The sequence below is a fragment of the Calidris pugnax genome, unplaced genomic scaffold (assembly GCF_001431845.1).
Source record: "Calidris pugnax isolate Ruff unplaced genomic scaffold, ASM143184v1 scaffold188, whole genome shotgun sequence".
Classification (NCBI taxonomy): Eukaryota; Metazoa; Chordata; class Aves; order Charadriiformes; family Scolopacidae; genus Calidris; species Calidris pugnax.
The window spans coordinates 110,806-119,113 of NW_015091257.1; positions in this window are offsets into that span (position 1 = coordinate 110,806).

Sequence of the window (8,308 nt, forward strand, 5' to 3'; positions counted from 1 at the left end):
AGTATACAAGTATATTGCAAACTCTTTTTCCCTATGGCCCCATGTGGCTTTTTAAGCCCAGATATTAAGCCTTCCTCAGCATTACCTTATCCTTTCGTCCAGACATCATTCAAAGGTACAGTTGACTTTCTAAATTACATCATATGTAAGTAGATTTATTTTTCCTTTTCTGCAGATACAGTTTAATTTCCTTTTCCAATTTGCATGGGTGCACACTCATAAATTTTAAATATATTTAACCTCTTTTTAAAAGATCCTTTGAATTTCTCTAAGGTCTGTGGCCTTTAAGTTGGATACACAGTCTTTTGTACATAAAAAAAACTACTAGGACGTCCAGAAATACTGCTTTAAACACCTTACTGCTTTTCCAAAAGGCCCTCTTTTTCCCTGATGACACAAAACATTCCCCTAGATAACATTCCCAGTAGCCCAGAAACAAGGGCTTCAGCTGAGAGATGTTCACTGGGTCTTTGCTCAGCACACAGTTCATTAAATATCAAAACAGAGAAGCTTGGACGGGCTGCTCTGGACCCAAACAGGATTGCAAGCCCAGGGACCGATCAGCACCCACAGCTGCTAAAGGAAAGCAGAGGACACATTTCAACACTGCAGTGATGGGCTGGCTGATTTGCACCTGATTTGATCTTTTGTTGCCTTGTGAGGCGTTACCAACTGATTAAAGGATTCCACCCTAAGCTGTTGTTAGGGGTTTTTTAAGTGCCTGTTATTTATGAATAGTTGCCTACTCACCCAGGCGGATCATTACTACCATCATCTCTTGTTCCTCCCTATTAGATTCCCCTTCCTAGGAGTAACCCCCCTGGGAAGTCCAGATCCAGACCTGCTTTCCTACAAAACGATGCTGCTGGACTATTTCCTTGACTCTAACAAACCCTTGCTTTGCAAGGCAAGGTGTGGGAGGCAAAGGACCTGCCACACAAGCTGTGTACTTTCACTTGGGTTTGGAGAAGAGTAGCTGCTGGAGGACTGTGTTCGAGCCAGGTGGTGGTTGCAACCTCCATGCCCACGTTGGGAGACCTGCCTGGCAGAGCAACGGGAGACAACCTGTTTCAGACGCCAGAGGAGATGACCTCAGGACCACAACGGGCCGGCATGGGAATGTGATGTCAGCCATACCCCTGTTGCCACTCCGTGCCCCATGGCAGCTCCTGGTACCTAACCCCAGCTCACAAGCAGACCTCTGTAAAGTGCACACAAGCCCCCTGTGGTTGTTCTGCAAGGACCACCTGCCTCTCCTCCTTGTTTTGGTTTGAAAATTTAATTACGTCAAAACAAATATATATATGGGCATGTTTAGTTTGGAGAAGAGGAGGCTGAGGGGAGACCTCTTTGCCCTCTACAACTACCTGAAAGGGGGTTGTAGAGAGGTGGGTGTTGGCCTCTTCTCCCAAGGGAATAATGACAGGACCAGAGGAAATGGTCTGAAGTTGCAGCAGGGGAGGTTGAGATTAGATATTAGGAAGAATTACTTTACTGAGAGAGTGGTGAGGCACTGGAACAGCCTGCCCAGGGAGGTGGTGGAGTCACCATCCCAGGAGGTATTCAAGAAATGTGTAGACATGGCTGTTCAGGGCATGCTCTAGTGCCCGAGGTTATTGGTTTGTGTCTGTGGGTTTTGGTTTTTTTGTTTGTGGGGTTTTTTGTTTGTTTGTTTGTTTGGGTTTTTTTGAGGTTGGACTCGATGATCTCAAAGATCCCTTCCAACCATGAATCTCGGAATCATGGAATCACAGAATTGTCAGAGTTGGAAGGGACCTCTAGAGATCATCTGGTCCTACTCCCCTGCTAAAGCAGGAACACCTAGAACACATTACTCAGGACTGCATCCAGGTGGGTCTTGAAGATCTCCAGCGAAGAGGACTCCACGACCCCCCTGGGCAGCCTGTTCCAGTGCTGTCACCCTCACCGTAAAAAAGTTTTTTTCTCATATTTGAATGAAACTTTCTATGTTCCAGCTTGAGCCCGTTGCCCCTTGTCCTATCGCTGGAAACCACTGAAAAGAGTCCAGCTCCAACATCCTTCAACTCACCATTTAGATATTTATAAACATAAATAAGGTCTCCCCTCAGTCTTCGCTTGTCAAAGATTCTGTGAATTCTGTGATATATATATATGTGTGTGTGTATATATATATATATATATGTATCATCATAATCTTTCCCAGATGTCTGGGCACTGGCTTTGCTCAGGGCTTGCCCGTGGGGTGCAGGCAGCAGCTCGGGATGAAGAACATGCACAGTGCAATCCCTGCCTGTCTCCTCCGTGCCGGAGGCAGCAGCGTGGAGGCAGGCAGGGGTTGCGCTGTGCGCCGCTGCCTTTGTCTCCAGCTCAGAGAAGGCAGCCAGGCAGCAACCTCGGTCACGTGGAGGTTTTCTTCAGGGAGCTGCTGCTCCAGGAGATGCTCTGAAAGGATGCAACCCGAAAACCGGCGCGGTCACCAAGAATTATATTGAAGCCGTTTACAAGGCAGGGGCATAAGACAGGAGGGAATATGTAGTAATTGCTTAAGCGAATCTGACGCCGCTCACAAATTCAGAAATCTTTGGAGGGAAGGTGAAAGAGAGTTTAAAAACCTTTCCCTTTCAGGTCTAAGGGTCTTCATGTGCCGCTGGCAGCAGTGGCCAGCTCGGGTCTCCATCCGCTACTCCCTTGGCCACTTTGTGAGATGGCCTCTGACATCTGTCTGGGGGGTGACCGCCAGGCACGGGCAAAGGGGAACTGTCACAGGGGACACTCTCTCCACTGCCCCCCACGCCCCTCCTGCCTGACCCCAACCTGCAGACCCTTCGCTGGGCTCTCACTTCAGAGGATGGCGTGTACCTGCCGCGCTCATCGCCAGCGGGTCGTGCCCTCCCCATCGCTGAGAAAGCCACCGTCCAGCAAAAGGGCTTTGTTTGAGCTGGACCCAAGGGAAAGCCCACTTATAGTGTTGGGTTCAGTCCTTTTGTTTCCAGGTTAAAAACTTGACCTTCCCCTCCCCTGAGCCCAGAACGGCCCTCGTAGCTCTTCTGTTCAGCAATTACATTTTCTTTTTAAATCTTTCTTTGAGTCTCAGGCGACAAAAGGACTTTCATAGTATAAATAGGTCTCAAAGCCTTTTGTGTGGGGCAAAAATTATAGGAAAGAGAAAAACGAGAGGGAAAAAAAAAAAAAGTGTGTTTCTCTAATTGGCATAATTCCTTCAGCCTGGGCTCATAATTTAAGATGGATCAATTCTGCAGCTGACATGATAGATGTTGTCCTCAATACTTGGAAGCAGCAATTTATATTTCTTCGTTCGGGGGCACAGCCATCCACCTACCTCCGTGGGGGTCCTATGTGTGAATCAAGAGCAGTATGTGGCCAGTAGACTAAGATTTGACTTAGACTTCCAGCCATGCAACTTATTAAAATAATAAATATTTTCATTATCCAGAGAATCCATTATAGTTCTCTGTTTTAGCAATTGTTAACTAATAATTTGGATTAATTACTAAGCTAAATCATTAAAAATTAAATCCATATATTTTGCTTCTTTAAAAGAGTGATAGTTTGCAACCATTTGTGTATTACGCATGTTAAGTGGGAGGGCGATGAAATATGTTGTGTTAACTCAACTTTGACAGCATCTGTATCCATGCCATATTACGCTCTGGTCTTATCAAATCTCAGAAGCTACAGTGTATAAATAGACTGTGATGATATTTGCAGGAGAGAAATCATTCACAATATTTTTGCCATCTTCTCTAGTGACTAGAGAAGAACCACCTAACGAATATAGCGGATAATAACACAATAAAGGGGTATATAAGAGCATGGAATCGAGTGCTGAGTCAGAAGGGAAGGTTAGGCATACGTTAGCTATCAGACATAAGCACAACTTTCATCCTAAGGAATTTCAAAGCAGATTGCAAGCTTAAATGAATAGGGAAACCCAATTCAGAGCTCATTTCGCTCTCAGCTGAAGCAACAACGGCCATTGGCGCTGGAACTTAGCAGTGACTTAATGAGACATTATCGCCTTGAAGACATAGAGATAGAGATAGAGGGGGAAAGTAGAGCTATTCAGGGAGTAAAGTTATTTATGAATGTACATTTTACTATGTTACGAGTACTAAACTATGGGCTGTACAACTGCTCAAACTGCAAGTTACTGAGCCAAACGCAGGAAAAACAGGGAAACGGGATAGGCTGTGATACACAGGTGGCTAGACTAGATGATCCAGTAGGTTTGGCTTGCTGTAGACTCTGAGGTTATGAAAAGAACTACCTTTAAAACTCCTTTACACTTAAGCCTATTGGTATTTAATTAAAGTGGAATACTGTATTTAAATTTAAATAGCAAACCTATTACAAAGTATATTCAGTAGACTACTTCAGAGAGCCCTGGACAAACAAAACACATTCTGTAGCACTCAGGGACTGATTCTGCAACAGCTACTCTAATTTAGGATCCCTTGACCCTGTGGACCCAGTGAAGTAGGTACTACTAGGTATCGTGATGAAGCAAAACTAAATAATGCTTCTTAGCTTTTTCATCCTTTGGAAGAGATCTGTGTACCCACATGCTGAGGAACTGTGTATATTGTGTCCCAGGCTATAGAAGAGCCCAGCAGTTGCTGGAGCTACTCTGGGAGGACTGCCTTGTGATGAGTGCTGGATATCATTGCATGACAAACCAGTGTGACTGGGCTTGGTAGCCCTCCCCTTGAGCAACGCAGTGAGCTGCCCTCTGAAGGAATTGCTGATGATAGATTAGGTTGTTTGGGCTAGAGGAGGCATAGATTTACTGGTGAGAAGTGCTGAGATGTAAGATCCTCCACTTTGTCCCCAAAAGTGCAATGTGGGACATGCATGGTGTAATCCTGGACCAAAATGAGTATACATGGTTGTGTGGCTGCCCCCACAACTGCTGAAATCCATAGGGTCTGACCATGTCCCATCACCTCTGCACCGCTGCGTCAAAAGTGGGGTAAAAGGTAGAAAATCCCATTCTTGATAGACACCGTACTGATGCTAAGGAATTTCCTATACAGGTCACCTCCAGAACTCCTCTCCTGTTCTTTCAGAGCATTCAGCTAAGGTCTTATGAATTTGCTGGGAATTCATTTCTTGCTGGGTACATGTTTCAAAGGAAGGTTATATACCAAAGAGATACTATGGAGATACTTTGCATAGAGGATGTTGACTAAGAATGTAGTATTTCTCACCTCCCCCTTATTTTATGTTGCATTAAAATTATCTTTACTCTTCCTCAGGCAGTTGCTATGCCACACTCAAGACAGAGAGTCTGAGAAGTGGGAAATGTCATCTTTTAAGATGATGTTCAGCTTTCTTGTTACATGCATTCTTTATGTAATGGATTTGAATTACATATTGTTCCTAGGTCTTCAGCTCTTAGAAAGTCTGCTTGACTGGGCACAGTTGCTTGCTTATTCTTAATGAAGAGTTGTTAACAGAGGAAAGAGCACAATGAGGGGGCAAGTAATGTCTACATGAATCATTAAAAATATATGTACGACGAGCAGGATTAGATAGCACACGGCATATTTTTATTTATATAATGCCACGCTTTCCTAAAGAGGCAGACTTCACTCCCTACAGGAGCTGAAAATATGTTGACAAGTCACACAGCAAGGGATGACAGGGGGGAACTGGTGGCTGCAGGGAAGCTGTGGGTTGCAACAGGCAGCATGGAAGGAGTTCCTTCAGGCACGGGCCTGAACTCCTAAACAATCTGTGTTAATTTATTGTACTTTATGTTTACGACCATACCAGGGAACACTTTTAAGTAAGAAAGCAGCAGGTGAGGTTGCTGTTGGATTGGCTGGCAAGCAGAAAGGATTTGAGAGGGGCTGTGGAGCACAGAGGATGCTTCGGCCACAGGGACCGACCACGGCGAATGCACTGTCTCTCTGTTAGCAGAGGAGCTCAGCAAAGCCACAAGCCTGCCCGGCCAGGAACATCACAGAGGAAGGAAAATCAGGAGTGGAAGGTTAACCTGTAGGTGAGGTCTCACGTACAGGGAGTTTCAAAAATGCCATCAAGGCCAGAGGAGAAAAGGGGAATCTTCCGGCTCTTGGCAGCTAACCAAAGCAGTCGAGATTTTCAATGGACATTAATTTCAATGCAATTAGTCTTGATGTTCTCTGCTCCGCATGAGAAGAGAATCATGGCCATGATGGGAAAGAAAAGAACACCACAATAATAATATACATGCAAGAAATGTAAAAAAAAAAATAACCTCATGTGTTAAAACATATTAAAAACATAAAACATACTGCCTATGTTGCTATCATTATGTATTACTGTTTGAAATTTAATTCACTCACTGCTGTTCATGCTGTTTGTTTACTTTTTTCTATTGATCTCAGTCTGGATGATGAATTTAGCCTTCAGAATTTCACTTTCCTGTTTCCACACGGTTGTGGTCCAGCGTTTGTGAGCTGCCACTTGTGAGCATCGCGGTCCAGCTCGGGCTTTACAGAATGACCTACCGTCAGCTTCCAGCGCCGATGTCGAGTGGGGTCTACCTCTAGTGATTTAGTCCACAAAGACAGCCCGAGCCTCCCCTGCCGCATATACCATTCCGAGCGTGATTTAAGCACTTCTGCAAATCACTGTGTGAGCTAGGACTCGGGGAAAGAACCAGGGCCATACTGCAAGGTGGGTTGCAAAACCTCCCCTTCAAGTAAGAAGAGCGAGGCAGCACAAGCCGTGGCTTAAAAAAGGTCAGTGTAAATATGCTGCCCTTCACTCCTTCACATAGAAGTAATATATTTGTTGAGAATGTTACCTGCTTTGCAGGCTCAACCTTCGGCCACGCTGAGCTGAGCTCCAGCTGACAGAAAAGGCTGTTTTCATGTGGTTTTATGTGTCCATTAATACTGGACCAAGCCTGGCATCTGAACCTGCCTAGTTTTTTTTTTTTTTTTTTTTTTTTTTCATCTTCTTTGCTGTGGTTAGACAGAGGGTGCTGCCAGCCTTCCCAACCTGGGACACGTCCTTCTCCCTCCCGCTGGGGAAGGCGAGGAGGCCGACCTGGCAGGAGCTTTCTCCTGTGGGGTCCCTCCAGGCTGAAGATGCTCCTCATCCACAGGGTCGGGAGCCTTCTGGCAGTAGGAGGCAGCACCACCTTGGCTGTGCAAGGGAACAGAAGCAGCTCCGGAGTGGCTGGGGATTTTCGTAGGACTCGCTGAGAGCTGCGGACGAGGTTTTCCAACCTGTCCCCTGGAGTGTGCCTACGCTGAACCCAAGGTGTGCCCCCAGCTTCTGCAGGGTTACCAGCCCTAAATGAAATCAAACTAACCCCGGAACGACTAACATACTGGTCCAGAAACCTGCATAAAGACCTGAGCCCGTGCACTGCTCCGGGCTGCCAGGGCCACAGGCGGGTCAGGGTGCCACTAGCCAGCGGCAAGCTGGGTTGGACTGGTGTCCAAGAGCAGGGATGTCCCAGTGAAGGAGTGACCCGGGGATATTCACATTGGCACTGGTCACACGAGCAGCCCCTTCTTTTCACCAGGGGATTTGCAGGTTTCCTCTCCCCTCTGCCTGCGATGACATGGCACTTCCCTGGCAGCTACTGGCTGCTCAGCTGAAAAGCCCAATATTCTGGAAAGTATTTAATGTGTGTTAACCTCTCTTAATGTGATTCAGCAGCTACAAATCAGGAGAGCCTGCCTCCCCTGGCCAGCCAGATACGACAGCCCGAGCTTCACGCAGGCTGGACAGTGCGAGGCGTCCTACCCTCTTTGGGTGGCAAGCGGCTGAGGAGCCGTTACTTTTATTTTTAACCAAAAGATCGCTCATTTTTTAAAGGCGTCACACATTCCAGGGACCTTTAATCTGCTTGTGCACATCTCGGGGGACCAGTTCCTAGATGGAGCCCGCAGGCGCTGGGATTTGCACAGGTGCAGCTCATTGCACACCCAAGGAGGGACGGGCGTGTTAACCCGGCCCCAGACCCCACGCCTGAACAGCCGAAAGGCTGCCGGGCCCCACGGGCAGGGAGGGCCCACGCTGCCACCCCGGGTGGCCGGGACCGGGGCCACGGCCCGTCCCGCAATAAAACCTGTCCCAATTTCTCTCCATCCCCTTGTTCACTACCAGTGACCTGCCCACCCGAGGCCACCACCCGTCCAGCCCGCGCCCCACGGGGCCGAGAAGCAGGGACCACGCGTGGAGGAGGAGGAGGAGGAAGGGGGTGAGGGTGGCGGGGAGTGGGGGGGGAAGCCCCAAACCCAACTTGGGCCGCTGCAAGTTCTCACCAACTCTCCGCGGTGGGGCGGGCTGGGACCGCCTCCCC